Source organism: Bos indicus x Bos taurus, chromosome X (assembly GCF_003369695.1).
Source record: "Bos indicus x Bos taurus breed Angus x Brahman F1 hybrid chromosome X, Bos_hybrid_MaternalHap_v2.0, whole genome shotgun sequence".
Classification (NCBI taxonomy): domain Eukaryota; kingdom Metazoa; phylum Chordata; class Mammalia; order Artiodactyla; family Bovidae; genus Bos; species Bos indicus x Bos taurus.
Genome location: NC_040105.1, coordinates 133,393,073 through 133,419,158, shown reverse-complemented (window position 1 = coordinate 133,419,158; position 26,086 = coordinate 133,393,073).

The window sequence follows — 26,086 nt, the reverse complement described above, 5'->3', positions numbered from 1 at the left end:
ATTTTTTTTTATATCAAACACACTTACATTGGATTAAGGTCACTCTAATGATGTCATCTTCACTTGATCATCTGCAAAGATCCTATTTCTAAGGCTGCATCTATAGATTCTGAGAGTTAGAGCTTCAGCATCCTTTAGAGGGATAAAAGTCAACCCTTAACAGTTACTGTCCAAATATTTTCATTAGTTTAGTCCTTCTTAGGTGCCAGTTGGGCTTCCCAGGTGGCACTAGTGGTAAAGAACCTGTGTGCCAATGCAGGAAAGGTGAGACACAGGTTAGATCCTTTGGTCGGGAAGATACCCTAGAGGAGGGCATGGCAACTCAGTCCAATATTCTTGCCTGGAGAATCCCATGAACAGAAGGAGCATGGTGGGCTACAGTCCATAGGGTCACAGAGTCAGGCACAATTGAAGTGACAGCATGCAAGCACACAGCATACCAGTTACTATGTTACATGCTCTACATACATTCTTACATTTAATCCCTGCAGCAAACATCCCTGGTCAGTGTTAGTATTCAGTCTTAAGAAATTGAAGCAGAGGCCAGTGTCAGCTGACCCACTAGATCAGATGAGGGAATGGCAACTACACACAAGAATAAGGCAAGTGTTTTTTCTACAATCTGGCATATAATGATTTTCAGGATGAATATAAAATATAAAGTAGGTTCACAATTTGGAAATCAATCCATATAGGGAAGTCAAGGGCAACCCAAGTACCATTAGTCAGAAATTCAAACACATTCTCACTTCAAGATCCAAATGTGTCTTCATGCTTGGGACCAGTGGAAGAACAAGCAGCAATGAGTCAGAAGTTAAATCCAAAAGCATAGATACAAGATTACAGGAAAACAGACGTTTGGTAAGCAGCAGGTTCAGCAACTAGAAACACGGATCGAATCTATTAAACTATGTGATCCTGAAATGGAGGCTGTCTTTGATATTCAATTCAGATTCACTATGAACACACACACACACAAGTAAACACACCAATAAATCGCTCAATCAATATGTAGATAGATGATAAATATATATTATATACACATGGGGAGATTTAATTACATAGTGCTTTACTACAAGGGCTCTGGAACCAGATCATCTGGGATTCTATCCAGGTTATAACACATCCTTGTGGTGTGACCTTAGACAAATCATTTAATATCCATGTGCCTTGATTTTCTTATCTGTAAAGTGGGGACAATTATGGCATCTTTCTCATGGAGTTTTAATGAGGATTGAGTGACTTAATCTTATAAAATTTACAGTGCAGTTGGTATATGGCAGAAACCAACACAATATTGTAAGCAATTATCCTTAAATTAAAATAAATTTAAAAACCTTTACAGAGCATACAAGCATCATTCAATAAGTACTAATATTGCACATAAGTATGTTAAATACACAGATTTAAATGGACACATGTATAGTGGATAGGAAAGCCCTGATAGACCCCAGATTTTACACACACACACACACACACACACACACACACACACACACGTACAGACTCTCATATATTTAAAATTTGTGAACTTACATTATATAATTTTCCTTTTAAAATGTAGCAAATTAAAATGTTAGACACTTCATGATTCCACAATGACATGGCAATGGTCATTTATAAAGCTATGAAAATAAATTTGGCTACTAAAATAAACTCTACTATTTGGTAGTATTAACTAAGAACTAAACTGAAGTTGCAAATCTGAATCAAAAGTGATGAGGAAGATCAGCATATATAGTCATCCAGGATTCTTGAACAGCGCAGGAAATGAAAATAAAAGCCGATCTATCCCATCCCACTGGAAATCAATCTCTCACTTAAAATTAAGGAGCAAACACATTTCATCTTTCCCTCACATTCTGTCCCACAATTCAGCAAAGCAAGGGCTGACCACCTAGTTCATACATACAACTTTATCTCTCCATTATCACACCATTACTATCTTGCTGTCCATATCGAGACAAATTCCCAGAAAACATATGATCAGTAAAATGTTACAGGCAAGTATGAAAACATGACAAAACTGATAAATACAGAAAATAGACATCCAAGTCAAGAATTATGGAGGTTACTGAGGAAGATATCAGAAGCAAAAGCATGATCGAAGAACCTTGTCTGGGTTTTTTAAATAGGCAATGAAAAGAGACCTGTGCTTAGACATATCCTGAAAAAAAAAAAAACAAATTTTGATTATTAGAATAACTTTTTCTCTTACAAATATCCACAGAGCAAAATAAACAGGTTATCTCAAAAGCTACAAAATTTAATCTATCATCAAACACCTAAGACACACAGCATTTTATAAAAGGCAATGAATGAAGCAAAATCAATGTGATTTTTAAGGCGAAATATTGTGAACTAAGGATTATACACTAAGTTGAACTCTGTTTCATGTACAAAAAACGCACAGAACACAGTCTTAGGCTAATAGGCAAAGGCTCAAAGGACAGGTACAAAGGCTAAATTGTACTATCATATGTAAATCCTTAGAATAAATATGTGGACTATATGACCATTGCTCAATGAATGAATATTTATGATTCACAAACATAGAAGCAATGATATAAAAAGATTCAAGCCTTGGCTACCATGGATAAAGACCCAGGAGCCTAACATTAACACTAGCAATGAAGTAAAGTGTGGTAAGAAGATAAGACTAGCCAGAAAAAGACTTGTTTGGAACCCAAACAATATGAACTATAATTTGGTTGCAAAGGTTAGTAATTGGGTTCCAAATATATTTGGAACCTGATATCTTGTAGGTCAAGAAGCAACAGTTAGAACTGGACATGGAACAATGGACTGGTTCCAAATTGGGAAAGGAGTACATCAAGGATGCATATAGTCCCCCTGCTTATTTAAATTATATGCAGAGTACATCATGTGAAATGCAGGTCTGGATGAAGCACAAGCTGGAATCAAGATTGCCAGGAGAAATATCAATAACCTCAGATATGCAGATGACACCAACTTTATGGCAGAAAGCGAAGGACTAAAGAGTCTCTTGATGGAAGTGAAAGAGGAGAGTGAAAAAGTTGGCTTAAAATTCAACATTCAGAAAACTAAGATCATGGCATCCAGTCCCATCACTTCATGGCAAATAGATGGGGAAACAGTGGAAACAATGGCTGACTTTATTTTTCTGGGCTCCAAAATCACTGCAGATGGTGACTGAAGCCATGAAATTAAAAGGCACTTGCTCCTTGGGAAAAAAAGCTATGACCAACCTAGACACCATGTTAAAAAGCAGAAACATTACTTTGCGGACAAAGGTCCATCTAGTTAAAGCTATGGTTTTTCCAGTAGTCATGTATGGATGTGAGAGTTGTACCATAAAGAAAGCTGAGTGCCGAAGAATTGATGTTTTTGAACTGTGGTGTTGGAGAAAACCCTTGAGAGTCCCTTGGACTGCAAGGAGATCCAACCAGTCCATCCGAAAGGAAATCAGTCTTAAATATTCACTGGAAGGACTGATGCTGAAGCTGAAGCTCCAATACTTTGGGCACCTAATTGAAGAACTGACTAATTGGAAAAGACTCTGATATTGGGAAAGACTGAAGGCAGGAGGAGAAGGGGACGACAGAGGATGAGATGGTTGGATGGTATCATGACTCTATGGACATGAGTTTGAGTAAGCTCCGGGAGTTGGTGATGGACAGGGAGGCCTAGTGTGCTGCAGTCCATGGGGTCACAAAGAGTCAGACACAACGGAGCAACTGAACTGAACTTGAAATATATTCACCTTCATAACCATATCCATATTTATATTAAACTACCTTAAGCTACTTTGAACTGAATTACTATACTTGCAATTTCTCTGTCGTAATTTCTCATTTTATAAAATAAAGATGAAAACAGTGCAGACTTCTCTGGTGATCCAGTGGCTAAAACTCCATGCTCCCAATGTAAGGAAATAAGAGTTCGATCCCTCATCAAGGAACTAGATCCCATATGCCTCAACTAAGTGTGTGCATGTCACAACTAAAGATCCTATGTATCGCCACAGCCAAATAAACAAATGCTTTTTCTTTAAATACAGATAACAACAATGATATCTATCAGATCAGATCAGATCAGTCGCTCAGTCTTGTCCGACTCTTTGCGACCCCATGAATCACAGCACGCCAGGCCTCCCTGTCCATCACCAACTCCCGGAGTTCACTCAGACTCACGTCCATCGAGTCAGTGATGCCATCCAGCCATCTCATCCTCTGTCATCCCCTTCTCCTCCTGCCCCCAATCCCTCCCAGCATCAGGGTCTTTTCCAATGAATCAACTCTTCGCATGAGGTGACCAAAGTACTGGAGTTCAGCTTTAGCATCATTCCTTCCAAAGAAATCCCAGGGCTGATCTCCTTCAGAATGGACTGGTTGGATCTCCTTGCAGTCCAAGGGAGTCTCAAGAGTCTTCTCCAACACCACAGTTTAAAAGCATCAATTCTTCGGCGCTCAGCCTTCTTCACAGTCCACCTCTCACATCCATACATGACCACAGGAAAAACCATAGCCTTGACTAGATGAACCTTTGAAGAACAAAAAAATAGTGTCAGCAAATGAATACAGAAAGTGCCATAATTAAGCCAGAGTACTTGATCTCAAATCCCCTAGCAAAAGCAACATCATGTTTTGCACTGTATCTTTTTGGAGGGGTCTGACTCATATCATTTGGTTTCTTCTTTGTTCACAATTCTTTGTTAAAACATGTTACATAAGATGACATAGTTCTCTTTATACTTCTTAAACCAGTAAGTCCTAGATTAATCCAGATGTTTACATATACCTCATTGCTCTATGGAAACAGAAACCCTTTTTTTTCTGATTTACAAGATCCTCCCAAATCAAAACACTTCATACATCTACTCTTATTTCTGACCACCGTTACTAAGTCTTCATCCTAACCTTTGTTCTTTATATATAGATCATGCCTCAGCTGAATCAGAACACATATGAAATGCAATTCTCTTGGTCTAGATTGTCTAATCCATTCCTTGCTCCTAAATTATATTCTGAATGTGAAAGTGTTAGTAGCTCTTTGCAACTCCATGGACTGTAACCCTCCAAGCCCCTCTGTCCATGGGATTTCCCAGGCAACAATACTGGAGTGGGTAGCCTTTTCCTTCTCCAGATGATCTTCCCAACCCAGGGATCAAACCTGGGTCTTCTGCATACAGGCAGATTCTTTACCATCTAAGCCACCGGAGAAGAGGGCAAATTATAGTTTGTGTGTGTTAGTTGCTCAGTTGTGCCCGAATCTTTGTGACCCCATGGACTGTAGCCCACCTCTAACCATGGGGTTCTCCAGGCAAGAATAGTGGAGTGGGTTGCCATTCCCTTCTCTTAGGGGGCGGGGATGTCTTCCTGACCCAGAGATCAAACCTGTGTCTCCTGTATTGTAGGCAGATTCTTTACCATCTGAGTCACCTTCCACTATGGATTCCACCTTCACTCTGTCTGACAAATTCTCTGATTTTCTAAACTTTTTAAAATCAGAAAATTCTATTTTAAATTGGTATTTTATGTGATAATTTAAATAATGCAATTATATTAGTTTCAGCATAGTCATAGTTCCTAATTGATTGCATTACATATTTTTACTAGACTATTCATTGTTTCTTATGTATTTGTATTACATCCCCCAATAAGTGTAATTTTCTTGGGAAGAAAAACATGTTTTTTATGAAAAGTTGTTAATTATGTGGGAAAATGCTTATTATTTGGTGTTGAATGAAAACAAGCAGGATAAAAATTGTATATACAAGATGATCTCTACTACATAAAAAAGGGTAGAAAGAAGAGTAAAAACAAATATGCTAAAATAATGATAATATTTTCCTCTGGGTGGTGGAATTATAGGTGACTGCTGTTTTCTGCCTTAAACTTGCATACTTTAATTTTTCATATGAGTATGTACTTTTATACTCAGGGGAATTGCTTAATGGAACACACATTTTAATTATTTATCCAAATTTTACTCCTGGTGCAGATCTGTTCAAGCAGACACTGGTGTTTCCTTTAACAGTAGCATCATAAACACCTTTGAATAATTCCTTCACTTTCTCTCAAATCATATTTATATTGAGAATCACATGTTTCTTATGCATATACTCAAACCTCAAATTAACCATGTATATGGTTAGGATGCTTATATTTTTAGTGAGAAGTAAACCTGAACAGAAGTGTTTCAACAAAATAGGATATTAATTGACTCAGAGAACAGAAATATCAAAAGTATGTCTGACTTCAGATAGAAGTTGATCCAGAAATTCAAGACATTATCCGAGTTCCAGCTCTATTGTCATTCACATCTCTTTCTATCTTCCTCAGCCTTCACACTTTGGCCTCAGGCTATCTCTCCTCATAGTATCAAAACAGCTATAGTAATTCCAAACCATGCATTCTCAGAGTAATAAACCTCAGGAAAGTGAAAGTGAAAATGAAAGTTGCTCAGTCATGTCCAATTCTTTGCAACCCCATAGACTTACACAGTCCATGGAATTCTCCAGGCCAGGATACTGGAATAGGTAGCCGTTCCTTTCTCCAGAAGATCTTCTCAACCCAGGGATTGAAACCAGGTCTCCCACATTGCACGCAGATTCTTTACCCGTTGAGCCACCAGGGAAGCCCAATAAACCATGTAGAGAAGAGAAAATCATTGACCCAAATTCTCAAGAAACCTCCTGAGGTTTGTTATGGCTGGACTGGATCACATCATGTGTCTACACAAGACTCATTTATTAAGTGAATGCTGTACACTGATTGGTTTAGGCTAATCTGGACCCATCTGAAGCTAGATGTAGAATCAATTGCATGTAAATCATGTGGTTGAGAAGATGGCAGAGCTAAAGAAAAGATAAATGTTAGAAGAAATTCAGAATACAATGGGCCCTTGAACATATGTGAGGGTTAGGGGCGCTGACCCTCGGCACAGTCAAACTTTTATGCATCACTTGTGTTGGCCTTCCATACACATGGATCCTCCATATTGGTGGTTCTGCATCCAACTATGGTGTAGCGCTATAGTATTCACTACCGAAAAGAAATCAACATAAAAGTGAATCTGTGGAGTTCAAAATCTTGTTGTTCAAGGGTCAAACACACTGTTATATGCAAGAGGAGGGAATCTGCTCAATAGCCAAACAAACACCAAAACTAAGCCAATTTTTTTAAGCATTCAATAATTTTTTTCTCTCTCTTGATGGACATTTTTGCACTTGTAGTATTGGCAGAAACAATTTTAAAAGTGAAATCTTCTTAGTTCCACAGAGAGCACATAGAGCAAATTATTCATGTCATATACTGAACTATCATAGATTCTGCTGCTTTATTCTTTACCAACTAAATCTACTGTTTGACTGAGAACCATCATTTACATCACCCATTTCTATACATCTCAAGCAACAGCTGGATGATATGGGGTTTTATCACTTAAAACAATTTTTCATGAAAGATAATTAATACTGGTGACTATACAATTCATTAGTTGAGGACTTTCTCACGTGCCCTGTGGTGCGTGCCATTTAAATTTTGCCTTAATAAGATTTTAAAAATCACTAAAAGCAAACACTTTTTGGATTACTCATGCATAATATCCAAAACTGTGAATGTTTTAATCATCTACAGTATTTTGGATTAAATCACATAGAATTGCCAATATTTGACTCTTCTTGACCTGCAATGGAGGTAATTTTATATGGCTCAGCATAAATACACATATATGCACACATATATACACATTCATCCTGATAACTAAGAACAGTCATATAGTTTGGAAAACTATAAATGCCCATTTGATCATTTGATTACTTCATATTTTATGCTATGACTAATGGGAAAGGCAAAAAAAATATGTGTTTATACAAATACAGATGAAATAATACAATGCAATCCTTTTTGTAAAAAAGTGCTTGATGAACAAAATTTACTGTTTTTCTCCTTGGTGTTATTGTCTTCTAAATTCAAATCTGCCAAAGCACTTCTTGTGGTTTCTTTTCGATACACCCACTGAGTGACCCGAAATAACCTCTACTAACACCCTCAATTTCCTTCCCTGTCAAAGCAGATAGGCAAGCAGCAGCTGATGACTGGGTGACTCGATGACCCCAACAGCAGAATGACAAATCTAGTTTTCTGAGAATGGGTAAGCTGACTGAAATGAATCATTCATATCTGTCCACTAGAAACAAACAGAAAATACCAACACATATCCAAAAACTATTCAGCTACTAATGATCTACACAGAATTTGACCTCAGTGAGAAAGATATACTCCACCAAGTATTTTTTAATCTATTTTGTCAGAGAAAATATTAAAGCAGAAATCTTTAAAGACTCTTTATCTGTTTTTTCTTTGAGGTGATCTAGTATCTCCCAGCCCTTATTGTTCTTTAGAATGGAGGCCAAGTAGCAGTAAGTAAGAACAAAAGAATCACCTTGCAAAATTGTTTCATGAGTACTGCAATCAAATGATACAGGTAAAATCTAGTATTTTTTTTCCTCTTTCAAGATCTCAAACAGCCACAAATTTTAGTTAGCTGCCTTGCTTTCACAGCAGTCCGAAAGAACAAGATCTTCTTCGAATTGTTACCATGATGAGGCCTCCTCTTAGAGTGAAAGTAGACATCAGAGGAGTACTGTAGTGAGGACAGATACTAACTCGGATATATCATCTTGGGAACCATTGCTAACCACATGATGCCTGCTAATACTGTAGGAATAGGCAATGCAGAATTACCCATCCAATTCAAAGAGTGTTTAAAGATGATTATGTAGACTGTGATCGTTTGTCACAGTGAAAATACTTCATACTCCACTTCTATGTGGAGTTCCACATAGAAGTTCAACATTCTCTCTGCTATTACCCAAATAATCTAGATAGCATATTTAGCAGCCTAGACATTATCTAGAGAGATGATAGTAGACACCATGAATGCAACACTCATTCAGTTTAAATGATATTTGAACCAAGGCAGAGCTGAGGCTGGCCTTGGTTCATTAAGAAATGAACCTGAATCATTATGAACTATTCAGAGCAAGAGTGTAAAGGACTAATGACTATTCTCCTTTGCTTTCTTGGGAAAAAAAAAACACAGAAAGTCTATGACAAAAATTAAGCTTCATTATAATTATAGGATGTTTGAAAATTACTTCCTCTGATTAGAGACCAGACTCTTTAAGAAACAGTTGCCTAATCAGATTTTTTATAACCCCAAGTATTATACAGTTCAAAAGCTGACTGATGCAAAGACCATTGGGTGATTTTCAACATCCATAAGCTAGAGGTAAAGATGCAAACATATGAAGGAAATTTCATAGGAAGGATTTTATTCTACTTTACTGAAACAAATAGGAAAACTTCTGATTGAAAAGACAGTAAATATCTCACTTGTAATAGAATAAATCTCTAGATCACAGAACCTCTCTCCTTAAATGAACAAATAAATGAGCAAAAGAAATTCCAGAGCATCATCCATATTAATTAAATAATAAAAACTTATTATAATATTAACTTTGAAAAGTGATAGCCAAAGAAAGAAACAAAATATTATAGTGGGGTTCTTTGTGTTCTTACAAATTTCATTCTGAGGAAAGGCCGTAGATCAACAGATTCAGAGTATGAACAAACTTCACATCTGGACAAAAGTAAACTGACAAATCCCAGGGAAAAACTGTAAGATCTTTAAGAGTTGGAGTCCATACTTAGAATCATCAAGAATTAACCAAAGGCAAGAAAACAGTGACATTTTTCAGGGTTCCATAACAAATTATAGAACTCATCTAAAATTTCTAGCATATTCCCATAGAGGAATACAATATATTCTCCAAGTTGGTGGGCTGAGCCCAGATATATGACCTCTTAAACAACTGTTGAAGAAACAGCAGAATCCATGCCATCCAAACAAAGTTATATCTGTGAGCAGTGAAGCTCTTCCTTCCACCTACCCCAACATTCTTTGCCACATTTCTCAACATATACTTGGGATACAAAGAACAATAGGATTCAAATATAATATTAAGTAAAAGACATTTCATCTAAAATGAAACACCTGAATAGAGTTCACACATGGTAAGAATGACCAATAGGCAATATGAAAGGAACTGCATGGTCACAAACTCATTAAAAATAATAAATGAGAATAATATAGCAAGTGTAGCAGACAGTCTTCCTGCTCCTCCTGCTGCTGCTGCAGCTGCTGCTGCTAAGCCGCTTCAGTCGTGTCCAACTCTGTGCGACCCCATGGACAGCAGCCCACCAGGCTCCGCCATCCCTGGGATTCTCCAGGCAAGAACACTGGAGTGGGCTGCCATTTCCTTCTCCATCTAGACCACCTCAAATCCTTTCTTACATGTTTTTTTGTGTGTCCTTTTCTTTGAGGTGAATTTGTTTCTAAAAACTTTCATCAAAGGCTCTTTTACAGAGGTCTGCCCTTCAGGCTATTAGATTCTGCTGCTGCTGCTGCTGCTAAGTCACCTTAGTCATGTCCGACTCTGTGCGACCCCAGAGACGGCAGCCCACCAGGCTCCCCCGTCCCTGGGATTCTCCAGGCAAGAACACTGGAGTGGGTTGCCATTTCCTTCTCCATTAGATTCTACTTTGCCTATATTCCAGCAGAAATGGAAGCTCTCAAGAATGTATTGATCTCTTTCCCTCTACCTCAATCAATCTGGGATTAGTCAATGGCTGATAGGTGAAAAGAGTATGAAAGCTGTTCTTGAGTTGGTTTGAGGGAACTTTGAGCTGTAATTTACATTCTAGAATCTCTCTACATAAGCTGAATCTACCTTCTGTAAGTCTTTGCCTAAGACACATCAATGCATGGCTTCTCACTGTCCTTTTCTTGCTTCTCCTGGAATTTCCCCTGACAGTACTTTCTACTTTAAAAAATTACTTACCTAGGAATCTTCCCTCTCAGGGGCTGTTTCTGAAGAACCCAATTTAACACATGGAAAAAGGAGTGAATAATCCAATGTGAAAAAACAGACATCTTCAAATGAAGGGAAGAAAATACCTTACCTTTTGTGTACTTCATGCAATGAAAGAATTTAATAAAAATGCAATTTCAGTGGAATAATGTCCAGAGAACAAACTGGAATCAAGATTGCAGGGAGAAATATCAATAACCTCAGATATGCAGATGACACCACCTGTATGGCAGAAAGCAAAGAGGAACTAAAGAGCCTCTTGATGAAAGTGAAAGAGGAGAGTGAAAAAGTTGGCTTAAAACTCAACATTCAGAAATCTAAGGTCATAGCATCCAATCCCATCACTTCATGGCAAATAGATGGGGAAACAATGGAAACAGTGACAGACTTTACCTTCTTGGGCTCTAAAATCACTGTAGATGGCGACTGCAGCCATGAAATTAAAACACACTCCTTGGAAGAAAAGCTATGAGAAACCTAGACAGCATATTGAAAAGCAGAAGACATTAATTTATCGACAAAGGTCGGTCTAGTTAAAGCTATGGTTTTTCCAGTAGTCATGTATGAATGTGAGAGTTGGACCCCAAAGAAAGCTGACCACCAAAGAACTGATGTTTTTGAACTGTGGTGTTGGAGAAGACTCTTGAGAGTCCCTTGGACAGCAAGAAGATCAAACCTAAGGGAAATCAGTCCTGAATATTCGTTAGAAGGACTGATGTCGAAACTGCAATACTTTGGCCACCGATGTGAAAGACTGACTCATTGGAAAAGACTCTGATTCTGGGAAAGATTGAAGGCAGGAAGAGAAGATGATGACAGAGGATGAGATAGTTGAATGGCGTAACTGACTCGATGGACATGAGTTTGAGTAAGCTCCAGGAGTTGCTGATGGACAGGGAAGCCTGGCGTGCTGCAGTCCATGGGGTCGCAAAGAGTTGGACACGACTGAGCAACTGAACTGAAATAATGTCCCAGAGATGAGAAAATTAAGACACCACATTGAAATGACAACTGAGATAACAAACCAAACCAATGATCAAAACAATACCATTATAGAACTAATAAATATTTAATACTCACAAAACAGATGAATTACTGAAAAAAAGAAAGTACCTCAAGTAATCACAGGGAATCCAGTAGAAAAAGATAATAAAACAATTAGAGATAAGATTGGAGGTGTGTGCATATATGTGTGCATCAGGCAAAGACAATCCAATCAGGGATCCAAATGTGTTTATGTGTGTGTATAATAATATATTGCATACATATTCATAATATACATATGAAGCTTTACAAGAATATTTCTCTGAAAAAAGAACTGACTCTGTAGAAGAAGATAACACATGTTCCCCAAAATATATTGATACAGAAATTGATAGACGCAAATCAATGAACAATCTGATTAAATCATTGAGTTTCAATGTTAATAAAAGAAATAACATGCATAGGCATTAAACAGACTATGTATAAGAGGAAAGAGTTGACTGATATCAGAATTCTCCACAGATAGTAAAACAATATCTATCAAGTTCTGTTTGAAGTAATGAGTGATCCAAATACAATCTAGGCAAGATGTCCTTCAGAACAAAGGCTGAAGAATATCTGTAGCAAGCAAGAACATCAGAGACTACAGCAAGTCTAGTTATCCATGAAAAAATTACCTGATGATAAAATCTGGTTAAATAAAGATAGATAAGATAAATTATTTCAGAAATGTAGACATTGTGGTAAAAACACTGATGATGAAAATCTAAGTAAAACACAGAACTAAGACAAAAATACTAATGGAATTATAGTTATAAAGTTAATTTTTTAAGGATATTTGAGTTTAGAAAGCTTGGTTGAATCATATAGTCACAAAAATCAAGGTACTAAACTTGTTTGGGAGCAGGTTATGAACAAAATCCCTTCCATAATGACTGATGCTGAAAACGTTTAAAAATCACAATAGTAACATTATGGTGCTCTCACACTTATATAGTCAGCAAGAAATCATTTTGCAAATATTTATTCCTTCCTTAATTTATTGAATGCCATAGGTGAGCTTATCATCCAGTATAGGTAAGAATTCCAAAAAAAAAAAAAAAAAACACTACACTATTTATGCTACCTGAGCCCTTATTTCCAACTGAGTATGTAGAATTTCAATAAATATTGGTTTATTCTCTCTCCATCACTTCCTCCTCTATTTCCTTGGGGAAAAAACCTTACTTTAATCTTTATTTTGTATCCAAAATTTCAATAGGCTCCTTTCTATATATTATCTCCTTTAATATGCACAGTAATCCTACAATTTACAGATAAAATAGAGGCTCAGAGAGGTTTAAATGAGGAAGAGCCAGGAAGCTAGATTTAAATCCAATTCTTTCTATATGAAACAGTCTGTCTTCTTTGAAGCTTCTGGTATTAAGCTATGAATATGAAGACCCTATTTTAAGTGCTTTAACTACCTGTCTTCTATCAATTTCCCAGTGTCCCTAAGCATTAAATTCTCTAAATCTAGTTTCTTGTACATGCAATGTGACCCTTGCATTGCTGAAGTGTACCAGAGATGTCAATAGAGCTATGGAGAACTACAGAAAAAGGAAGACAGAATGAGAAGGCCACAGATTATTATATCAAGTCAACTGTGCACCTTTGCTCTCTCCTTCTGACTCCAACTTTAGATTCTATGATGGCAAAATTGACAAAATAGGGAGAAATGTAGGAAGTAAGGTCCTACGTGTATGCTTGTGGAGTTTGTGTGTGTGTGTGTGTGTGTGTGTGTGTGTGTGTGTGTGTGTGTGATGCATGTATTTTTCAGGCAGAGAATAATTTAATGTACTTTTCCATATGGTTGTATCTTTTTAAATCAAGATTTTCTTTAATAATCACGAAGTGGGAGGTGTTCTGATTAAATAGGCTATTCTTGTCAATTATATGTCACAAATCCCAGCACCCAGATTTCTCAGGATTGCTTCTAATGTGGCCATGAAACCTATCATCCAAGAAGCAGCCATCAGCTGCTTTTTCTCTCACTGAAAATTCAGAATTGAGAAAAGGTGATACAGAAAAAGAGAAATGCAGATGTACTTAAGCTGAAGCCAGGGAAGACAAAAAGTCATTCTGCTCTAATTAACTCTTTCTTACCCCATCAGGACTGAGAAGAGTATTTTTCCAGCCTTCATGCCTAACTGAGGCTTGAGAAGGTGACACAAGACTATTTACTACCTCTAGAGAAGAAAGAGCCATGATGAGAACATTACAGCCCGATATCGTAACCCAGGAAATAGACCATAGACTGCAGTTAAAAGTCCAGAGGAGACTGGTGTTTGAAATTCAATCGGTTGAGTCCAAAACATTTTCTGTCGTATTTTCCCCATTCTCCAATTTATCACAAGCATGGCATAAGTCAACAGAACACACCTCAACCTCACTTTTACCTGCAAAGTATCATGGCAAAGTAAATGTATCTATATAGTGTTCCATTCTCGGGAACACCACTAGAAGGTTGATTTGTTCTAAAATATAATTTCTGCCACTCCCCTACCCCAATATGCCTTGATGTCTGCAATTAATACCATCCAAAGCAATATTTAACAGCCTCTTGAGTCAAGCGCATTTCCTCCAGGTTGACATTATTTTACCTGAGATGGGTGACAACCTATTTAGCTAACTTAATTGTAGAAATTAATTTATCTACTACATGGTAGAGAGTAAAAACCCAGGAGACTATTTTGTCTGTGAGAAAATTAGGCTAAGAGAATGCCTAAAGTATGGAACCCTGTCAAGGCCTAGTGAGACACCACAAGGAGATTTTTGGATTTTAGGAGTCAACATGAGAACCCTGGGCTACTAGCAGGATGAGAAGGAGAAGAGGATGAGAAGGAGAAGGGAAACTCCGGCTAGTAATAAAGAAGGCAATGAAAAGTTTATCTGTTTGTCTTATCTGTACAGTACAGTAAGAAAGGTACATAAGGATTGCAAAGATGTAGAAATTCTTGGTGTATGGTAAGTGTAGAAAAGGTGAAGAACTGAAAAGGTGCTAGGACAACTCTAACATAGTTTTAGTCAGATGTAACCTACAGCTGTAGGTTAAATGAATATGTTTCATTTAATCTATGGTGAGTAGGTTAAATGAATATGCTTCCCAGGAGTTCCATGCTTCTGGAGTCATTGTAAATCCATCTAAAGAAGCATAACTAGTTTCTGGTCTTACATGTAGGTCTTTAATCCATTTTGAGTTTAACCTTTTGTATCGTGGCTCAACTGGTAAAGAACCTGCCTGCCCATGCAAGAAATCCAAGAGATGCCAGTTTGATCCCTGGGTCAGGAAGATCCCGTGGAGAAGAAAATGGTAATCCACTCCAGTATTCTTGCCTAGAAAATTCCATGGAAAGAAGAGCCTGGTGGGCTACAGTCCATGGAGTCACAAATAGTTGGATATGACTGAGCATGCACCTCATACTCACATGGTATTAGGAAGTGTTCTAATTTAATTCTTTTACGTGTAACTGTTCACTTTTCCCAGCACCACTTGTTGAAGAGACTGTCTTTTCTCTATTGTATATTTTTGCCCCCTTTGTCAAAGATAAGCTGCTCATAGGTGCACAGGTTTACCTCTGGGCTTTCTATCTTGTTCTATCAGTCTATATTTCTGTTTTTGTGCTCATACCATAGCATTTTCAGGACTGCTGCTTTGTAGTATAGTCTGAAGTCAGGAAGGTTGATTTTTCCAGCTTTGTTTTTCTTTTGCAAGATTGCTTTGAAAAATATTATGAAATCTTTTGCTCTACTTCTGTGAAAAATACAATTGGTAGTTAGATAGGGATTGCTTTGAATCTGTAGCTTGCTTTGAGTAATATAGCCATTTTCACAGTATTGATTCTTCTAGTCCAAGAACCCGATATATCTCTCAACATGTTTGTGTATCTTTGATTTCTTTAATCAGTGTCTTATAGCTTTCTGCACATAGGTCTTTTGTTTCTTAAGGTAGGTATTTCCAGGTATTTTATTATTTTTGTTGCAAGGATAAATGGGACTGTTTCTATAACTTCTCTTTCTGATTTTTCATTGTTAGTATATAGGAATGCAAGCAATTTTTGTGTTTTAATTTTATATCCCATGACATTACTATATTCATTGATTAGCTCTAGTAATTCTCTGGTGGCATCTTTGGGAGTTTATACATATAGTATCATGTCATCTACAAACAGTGAGACTCCTCCAATTAAAAAAATAAATTAAAATACAAAAAGAGGCATATCTAATAAGTGAATCTCATATGAATATGCTCATGTTGGAAGGGTTCAGAAAGTATTCTCAACAAGGGATTAAATCCTAAATAGCATCTAAATACTATAATGAGCAACACTAGGTTGATATAAGGAAGACTCTGTTTAATTCAGTTGTGAAGGAGAGAATGTTTATTTACAATTGCTAAACTACTTCTATTGGTCTTTGACAGATGACCAGCAATGAGAAAGGAATCTGAAGACTAAACATGAATAAATATCTTAATTTTCAAAAGCAATAAATTGTTGGATTCTAGGAGAAAAATTGATAGAAATATTTATTTCCAGAAAAATTCAAGAATGGGTTAATAAGCAGGTGACTTTGGCGGCATTTATGAAATCAGCCAATATGTATTCTCTAAAATTCATGTTTGTTTCTTTTCTCCATAGTGTTACTTGGCTGGCAGATTTGCTGAATGTTACAATTACAATTCACATCTATTTCAGAAAAGAATGTAATAACTCTGGCAACTGCACGGAATGATGCTGACTGGACTCAGTTAAGTAGATACTCATGAAGCTAGATGACCATTGGCAGAGTATGCATTCTGAAGAATAAATCAATGGCAACTTGGATGAACAGGTTCCTCTTATAGATCTTACTCACTCTCTCATTAACTTCGAGAATCTGAGAAAGCTCAAACATGAACATGTTTATAAATTAAAGTAAAAAGAGATAGTTAATGTAACAAAATCTTGATTCAAAGACATGTCAATAGACTGTAATGATAAATCAAATAATTTAAAAACAATAGTTCTGTACTTAGGAAGAAAAAGATCTTCCCATAGAGGGGAACAATTTTAAAGGCTCTCCCCTCTATGACCTGGTCAAGTCAACCCAGAAAAAGGTATCTCTCATTTTCAAGATATATGGGGCTAAGTAGTTTTAAAACTATAACATATAAAGAATATTTGAAAGCCTGACAATATCTAGATGGCAAAAACAAAGAAATGGAAGCAGAAGTTGAGAAATGATGGAAGTTACCTATCTGAAGAGCTGTCATGTGAAACAAGATATAGACTTATTCTGTGTAGCTCCCAGAGCACAATTAGAAGCAATGAAAAGTTAAGAGGAGGTATGGTTCAATTCAATGTAAGGAGGTCAATACAAACGAGATTGCCTTGTATAATACTGAGTGCCTTGCTTGAAATGATAAACCAGACTAAATGCTCTATACAGTCAGCAAAAACAAGACAGGGAGCTGACTGTGGCTCAGATCATGAACTCCTTATTGCCAAATTCAGACTTAAATTGAAGAAAGTACAGAAAACCACTAGATCATTCAGGTATGACCTAAATCAAATACCCTATTATTATACAGTGGAAATGAGAAATAGATTCAAGGAATTAGATTGGATAGACAGAGTGCCTGAAGAACTATGGATGGAGACTCATGACATTATACAGGAAGCAGGGATCAAGACCATGAACAAGAAAAAGAAATGCAAAAAGGCAAAATGGTTGTCTGAGGAGGCCTTACAAATAGCTGAGAAAAGAAGAGAAGCGAAAAGCAAAGGAGAAAAGGAAAGATATACCCATTTAAATGCAGAGTTCCAAAGAATAGCAAGGAGAGATAAGAAAGACTTCCTCAGCAATCAATGCAAAGAAATAGAGGTGAAAAATAGAATGGGAAAGACTAGAGATCTCTTCAATAAAATTAGAGATACCAATGGAACATTTCATGCAAAGATGGGCACAATAAAGAACAGAAATGGTATGGACCTACCAGAAGCAGAAGATATTAAAGTGGTGGCAAGAATACACAGAAGAACTATACAAAAAAGATCTTCATGAACCAGATAACCACGATGGGGTGATCACTCTTCTAGAACCAGACATCCTGGAATGTGAAGTCAAGTGGTCCTTAGGAAGCATCGCTACGAACAAAGTTAATGGAGGTGATGGAATTTCAGCTGAGCTATTTCAACTCCTAAAAGATGATGCTGTGAAAGTGATGCACTCAATATGCCAGCAAATCTGGAAAACTCAGTAGTGGCCAAAGGACTGGAAAAGGTTAGTTTTCATTCTAATCCTAAAAGAAGACAATGCTAAAGAATGTTCAAACAAATGCACAATTGCACTCATCTCACACAATAGCAAAGTAATGCTCAAAATTCTCCAAGCCAGGCTTCAACAGCATGTGAACCGTGAACTTCCAGATATTCAAGCTGGATTTAGAAAAGGCAGAGGAACCAGATATCACAATGCCAACATCCGTTGGATGACTGAAAAAGCAAGAGAGTTCCAGAAAAAATCTACTTTTGCTTTATTGACTATGCCAAAGCCTTTAACTGTGTGGATCACAATAAACTGTGGGAAATTCTTCAAGAGATGGGAATACCAGACCATCTGACCTGCCTCCTGATAAATCTGTATGCAGGTCAAGAAGCAACAGTTGGAACTGGACATGGAACAACAGACTGGTTCCAAATTGGGAAAGGAGTATGTTAAGGCTGTTTATTGTCACCCTGCTTACTTAACTTATATGCAGAGTACCTCATGAGAAGAGCTGGGCTGGATGAAGCACAAGCTGGAATCAAGATTGCCAGGAGAAATATAAATAACCTCAGATATGCAGATGATACCACCCTTATGGCAGAAAGTAAAGAAGAACTAAAGAGGCTCTTGATGAAAGTGAAAGAGGAGAGTGAAAAAGCTGGCTTAAAACCCACCATTCAGAAAACTAAGATCATAGCATCTGGTCCCATTACTTCATGGCAAATAGATGGAGAAACAATGGAAACAATGAGAGACCTTTTTTTTTTGGTGGGGAGATGCTCCAAAATCACTGCATATGGTGGCTGCAGCCAGGAATTTAAAAGATGCTTTCTCCTTGGAAGAAAAGCTATGACCAATCTAGACAGCATATTAAAAAGCAGAGACATTACTTCACCAACAAATTTCTATCTAGTCAAGGCTATGGTTTTTCCAGTAGTCATGTATGGATGTGAGAGTTGGACTATAAAGAAAGTTGAGCACCAAAGAATTGATGTTTTTGAACTGTGGTTTTGGAGAAGACTCTTGAGAGTCCCTTGGACAGAAAGAAGATCAAACCAGTCCATCCTAAAGGAAATCAGTGCTGAATGTTCACGGGAAGGACTGATACTGAAGCTGAAGCTCCAATACTTTGGCCATCTGATGCAAAGAACCGACTCATTGGAAAAGACCCTGATGCTGGGAAAGACTGAAGGCGGGAGGAGAAAGGGATGACAGAGGATGAGATGGTTGGCTGGCATCACCAACACAATGGAGATGAGTTTGAGTAGGCTCCAGGAGTTGGTGATGGACAGGGAGGGCTGGCGTGCTGCAGTCCATGGGGTATCAAAGGGTCAGACAGAGCTGAGCAATTGAACTGAGCTGAAAATGCCTACCTTCTAAATATGTAATAGTGTAGATTTCTGTATTCAATGGAAACTAGAAGTCTAGACCAAATGACCTCTAAATTCCTTTGTATTCCAAGATTCTACAATTCTGTAATTTTACTTTTAGAAAATATTTTACCGCAAAATTTCTTTAAATTATAGATTATCTTGGGGGTTAGGCATTTGCTTACTGTGAAATGGCTAGTATTTGTTTCCAATTGAGTAGTTAACAGCTATTTAAATCAAGCGCCTTTAGAATAGTGATGATAATTGGTAGCTGGTAAGCAAAATAGAATAAGAACTATAGATATTTGATATAAGGAATGTTAGAATTGGTAGAATGTATGATGAGTACTCTTGTGGAAAATTGTTCACTCTGGTTATTACAGAGAAGAAATACAGGCAGGAATAACCCTGCTTATTATGAACCCTCTTCATTCAGAGGCTTAGCAATCATACCCAGATGACTTGTCCCACAAAAGGCCCATACACTGATTATTATTCAGATGGTACCTATTTCCTTAAGGAACACACAGTCCAATGGAAGTGGTGGAGACAGACTTTAAGACAGTGTTCTGCTTCAGGATGGTATGCACTGCCTCCTTGGCTTGTAGCTTTAGGTCTGAGTAGACACAGCACTTGGAATCATTCTATTGATGAGCTCCAGACAGGGCACTAAAATGATCACTTAACTCCATAATACCTGAGTATATGTTGTTTTGTTTTGTTTTACTTCTGAGACCCTGACAACTCACTACCAGCTAAATAACAATCCAGCCATAAAAGAAAGACATACCACAGGGAAGTTTTGATGGGAAGAGGATGAATATTTCACACTGCGGAAGAAGGTCAAAGCACTACACACCAGAGGCAATAGTGCTGCCTGAAGAATGAGGACATGGACCAGTGTTTAACTGATATCTCAGTATGTGACAGGTACTCAACATACATACTGCAAACAAAGGATGAATGAGTGAATAAATGCATATGCAGAAAAGATAGAAGTCTGGGTGTCTCAAATGGGCTATCTACATATAATGAAACTGCCATTCATCAATAACCAAACAGGTATTGACATGGTCAAAAAGATAAAAATTCTAAAATATTAATTTGAGTATTAACTGAAATCTATTATCAGTCATTTTCAGTATTTAACTCAGTTAAATTCAGTATTAACTGATCCTCCAAATCTAACCAGAAAAGTTTTCCCTGATTTTTTTTTACTTCCATTTTCTCCAGTTAGAATACTTTTCCAAAGCTTTCTCCGCCTTCATGCAAGGTGACTTGCTCGTTGCACATCATGATCATTGCCTGACAGAAAATGTCAGAATAGCCTTAAATCCACTTCACTTTCTATGTAGACTCCTGGTTTCCATAAAGTAACTTTTTGCCATCATGCATTTATGTGCTAAGGGTGATTATATCTAATTGTCTATTGAGTGTAAACACATGGAATCATATAATTACAATGTACAGTTATGAAATTATGATGTGTAATTAAGTAAATATCACCAGAATGGTGTGATAAAGATCTTCAGAAAACTGTTGGGAAGAGGCATAATTTAGTCTCTGGCAGCTCTGAATACTCAGTTTCAAGATGCATATTTACCTGTATGTACACGTGTGTGGGCATGTACACACTCATGTGTGTATATGTGCTAATTTGGGGTGGGGATTGCAGAGGGCCATAAAGTTTGGTAGCAAAGCATCATAAAGGTTGGTATTATCCATCTAGATTGGATAAAAGAATAAGGGCAAACAGTAATGACTTTCTGAGGGGTTTTCCATCCTGATTTCAAAGTTACATTTTCTTAGAGCATTTTAAATATGTAGATGGCTAGCACAAAGCCCGTCTTAATATATAAGAAGGATTGTTCCTCAGGCACATATATGGATGATTCAGAAAATAATTAAACACTTTTCAAAATTAATTACTTAGTAATTGTGTTATATATGAGCATAAATATAGCCAAACTAATTTATAAAAAAACTATCACAATTATTTTTATAATCTTACAAAAGCTCAATACTTATTATTTATTCCATACACCCACATTCAGTCCTATAGTAATTTATCCCAGACTGTCATGGTAGGAACAGCAGCCAGATTGTGTTCTTTGCTTTCCTCAAGCCTTTAAGAAAGAAGTGGTACAAACCACAAAGTTCTGAATGCATCACTTCTGTAAGAGAAAAGATTTACAGTGTGATAACTGAAGATGTGGGTGGTCAATGGTTTCAAGGTAGGTCAAAGTTTAAACATTAGGTGTGTTCTTTGTCAGTCAGGTCCAACTCTTTGCGACCCCATGGACGGTAGCCCAACAGGCTCCGCTGTCCATGGGGATTCTCTAGGCAAGAATACTGGAGTGGGTTGCCATGCCCTCCTCCATGGGATCTTCTCAACCCAGGGACTGAACCCAGGTCTCCCACATTGCAAGCAGATTCTTTACTCTCTGAGCCACCGGGGAAGCCCTTAAACATTATATCCAGTCTAAATGTCATGGTAAGGGCTTCCTGGGTGGCTCAGTGGTAAAGAATCTTCCTGCCAAAGCAGAAGATGAAAGAGACTCAGGTTCAACCCCTGGGTCAGGAATATTCCCTGGAGAAGGAAATGGCAACCCACTCCAGTATTCCTGCCTGGAAAATTCTGTGGACAGAGGAGTCTGGTGGGCCACAGTCCATGGAATCACAAAAGAGTCGGACACTCATCTGCTGATGGACCAACCGACAAACAACTAATCTCAAAAATATACAAGCAACTCCTACAGCTCAACTCCAGAAAAATAAACGACCCAATCAAAAAATGGGCCAAAGAACTAAATAGACATTTCTCCAAAGAAGACATACAGATGGCTAACAAACACATGAAAAGATGCTCAACATCACTCATTATCAGAGAAATGCAAATCAAAACCACTATGAGGTACCATTTCACACCAGTCAGAATGGCTGCGATCCAAAAGTCTACAAATAATAAATGCTGGAGAGGGTGTGGAGAAAAGGGAACCCTCTTACACTGTTGGTGGGAATGCAAACTAGTACAGCCACTATGGAAAACAGTGTGGAGATTCCTTAAAAAACTGGAAATAGAACTGCCTTATGATCCAGCAATCCCACTGCTGGGCATACACACTGAGGAAACCAGAAGGGAAAGAGACACGTGTACCCCAATGTTCATCGCAGCACTGTTTATAATAGCCAGGACATAGAAGCAACCTAGATGAAAGCTGTGGTACATATACACAATGGAGTATTACTCAGCCATTAAAAAGAATACATTTGAATCAGTTCTAATGAGGTGGATGAAACTGGAGCCTATTATACAGAGTGAAGTAAGCCAGAAGGAAAAACATAAATACAGTATACTAATGCATATATATGGAATTTAGAAAGATGGTAACAATAACCCGGTGTACGAGACAGCAAAAGAGACACTGATGTATAGAACAGTCTTATGGACTCTGTGGGAGAGGGAGAGGGTGGGAAGATTTGGGAGAATGGCATTGAAACATGTAAAATATCATGTAGGAAACGAGTTGCCAGTCCAGGTTCGATGCACGATACTGGATGCTTGGGGCTAGTGCACTGGGACGACCCAGAGGGATGGTATGGGGAGGGAGGAGGGAGGAGGGTTCAGGATGGGGAACACATGTATACCTGTGGCGGATTCATTTTGATATTTGGCAAAACTAATACAATTATGTTGTTTAAAAATAAAATAAAATTAGAAAAAAAAAAAAGAGTCGGACACTACTGAGCAACTGAGCATACATGCAATGTCATGTTAGATGTTTATTGGGTGATTTCCAAACTTGTTAAGGAAATAACAGAGACTCGTACTTCTGGAAGTGAAGTTTCAGGAGAAAAGTCACTCTCCATTTGATATGGGATTATTGTCAAAGTCCATACAAAAATAAATAAATAAAAGACTAAAGTCCCATGTGCAAGAAATGAACAAATGATGTTAACTTTTGACAGCATTTCTACATGTGTCACATTGGTTTCCATTGTCTCATAAGTGGGAAATTATAGTGGTTCACTTTTTCATTTCAATAAAATGTAACCTCTTCAGTGAATATGAGGTAACATGCAAAATTCCTTTCTATATGACCGAAACTGCATTAAGTATCATTTTGTCTGTTATCCGTCCATCAGCGGAGAAGGCAATGACACCCCACTCCAGTACTCTTGCCTGGAAAATCCCATGGACGGAGGAGCCTGGTGGGCTGCAGTCCATGGGGTCGCTCACAGTCGGACACGACTGAGCGACTTCCCTTTCACTTTTCACTTTCATGCATTGGAGAAGGAAATGGCAACCCACTCCAGTGTTCTTGCCTGGAGAATCCTAGAGACGGGGGAGCTTGGTGGGCTGCCATCTATGGGGTTGTACAGAGTTGGACATGACTGAAGCGACGTAGCAGCAGCACCAGCAGCCCTCCATCAGGATCTTCATCAGGTGTAAGGGACCTAATTTCATCTTCAGCAGTTTATAGAAAATGTGCCAAACCAATGGTGAAGAGATGCCTAGTTAGCCCCTAGGTTTTCTGGGGGTTTGCTGAAGATAGCACCAAAGTGACTGATGGATACTTTGACACACTGGCCCACTTGGTGCTAATGTGCTTTACAGGGGCACATGTTTTACCCCACTTCTTTGGAGCAGCAGTAAATATTGTTATGATTTATATGCGTGTGTTCTAACTTGCTCACTTGTGTATGACTCTTTGTGACCATATGGACTGTAGCCCACCAGGCTCCTCTGTCCATGAAATTTCCCAGGCAAGAATACTGGAGTGTGTAGCCATGTCCTTCTCCAGGGGATCTTCTTGGCAGATCAAACCTGCATCTCCTGCATTGCAGGTGAATTCTTTACTACTGAGCCACATGGGAAGGAGCCAAATGTCAGTATAGCTCTATAATTTGGTACATACTACATGTTAATATATAATCTAGTACCTAAGAAATGAATCTATGAAGTTTTCTACTGTTTATGAGTCACTCTGTATATTTTAAAGTTTCACAGACCATTCTTTCATACAGACTAGACTAGGCTTTATAGGCAGCCTACATACAAATCTGTCTGTACATCTAAAGTTTGCAAGTTGATTCAGTTTTCATGGAAAATTCACTTTATTTGCTCTCATATGCCAGTATGATATTTCCAACAATCATATTCACTTGGTGAGAGCCTTTTTTGGACATTTGTACACTGTAGGTAGATTAAGAGGTAACATGTCAGCTAGTGTACATACCCTTTCACCTGATTAACTTATCAATAGTTCTTTTCTCCTAAGGACCACAGAATCCTCAAGTAATAGCATGAAACTTAGATGGGTTTGATTTTCCTTAAATATTATTTATGGAGGAACTGTTCTGAGTCAGATACTATACTGGGTTTGTGGAGGAAAAAAACCCAAGATTAATCAACACGGCATTTGCTCAGAATGGAGCTCACAATTTAATGTGGAATGCTTACTTGCCTGAAAAACTGTTCTGATGGGCAGAGAAAGGAAGACTTGGGGAACCAGAAACACAGCTGGCAGGTTGTCAAATTCTTTCAATGAACCATGGGAGAAGGTTGTCCTAAGGGTACAGTGTTGCTAAGTCACTTCAGTCATGTCTGACTCTGTGTGACCCCACAGACAGCAGCCCACCAGGCTCCCCCATCCCTGGGATCCTCCAGGCAAGAACACTGGAGTGGAAAAGTGCCATTTCCTTCTCCAATGCATGAAAGCGAAAAGTGAAAGTGAAGTCGCTCAATCGTGTCCGACTTAGCGACCCCATGGGCTGCAGCCTACCAGGTTCCTCCATCCATGGGATTTTCCAGGCAAGAGTACTGGAGTGGGTTGTCATTGCCTTCTCCAAAGGGTACAGTAGAGACCCCCTATTAGACCCAACAGAAATGAGGCATCTGTTCCTGAGTTGAAGATACATTATTTTCAAAACACTTCAGCATGCTCTCCCCCAGATTTCCTAACAGATACAGATATACCTCATCCCTTAACCACTTTCATTGAAAAATATTTTGCTGAAGAAGAAAGAGAAAACAACTTCATTACACTGATAAGAAGTGAAGGTTCCTAGCCTAGAAGATGACTTGACATGACCATTTGCGGTGCTGTAGTCACTTCTCTAATTGTTCATGTCTCATATAAATAGACACAGCAATTTCTTGATTTCATAGCTGGGCTAGATCCAAGTTAATGTTCCTCTTGTCACTGCTCTGTTGATAAGATATTTTGCTCAACAAAGACTCAACAAAGAACTCAACAAGGAATCCTTTCAGTAACCTGAGAAAAGAGTGAGATTAATAAAAGAGTCAGAGACCCCAGACTCTGTCCTCCCACAAAGACCAACAGTTAGATAGTTATCCAAGAACAAAAATAGTTCTAGGAGAGCTCTTGAGTCCACATAAGGACTTTGAGCAACAGAGAACAACCAAAAATCTGAGAATAATCTCACAAAATGGATACAGGAAACAGTTCCATGTTGCCTGAATCATTCCATCTCCAAAACCAGCATTGATCAGCTCTAA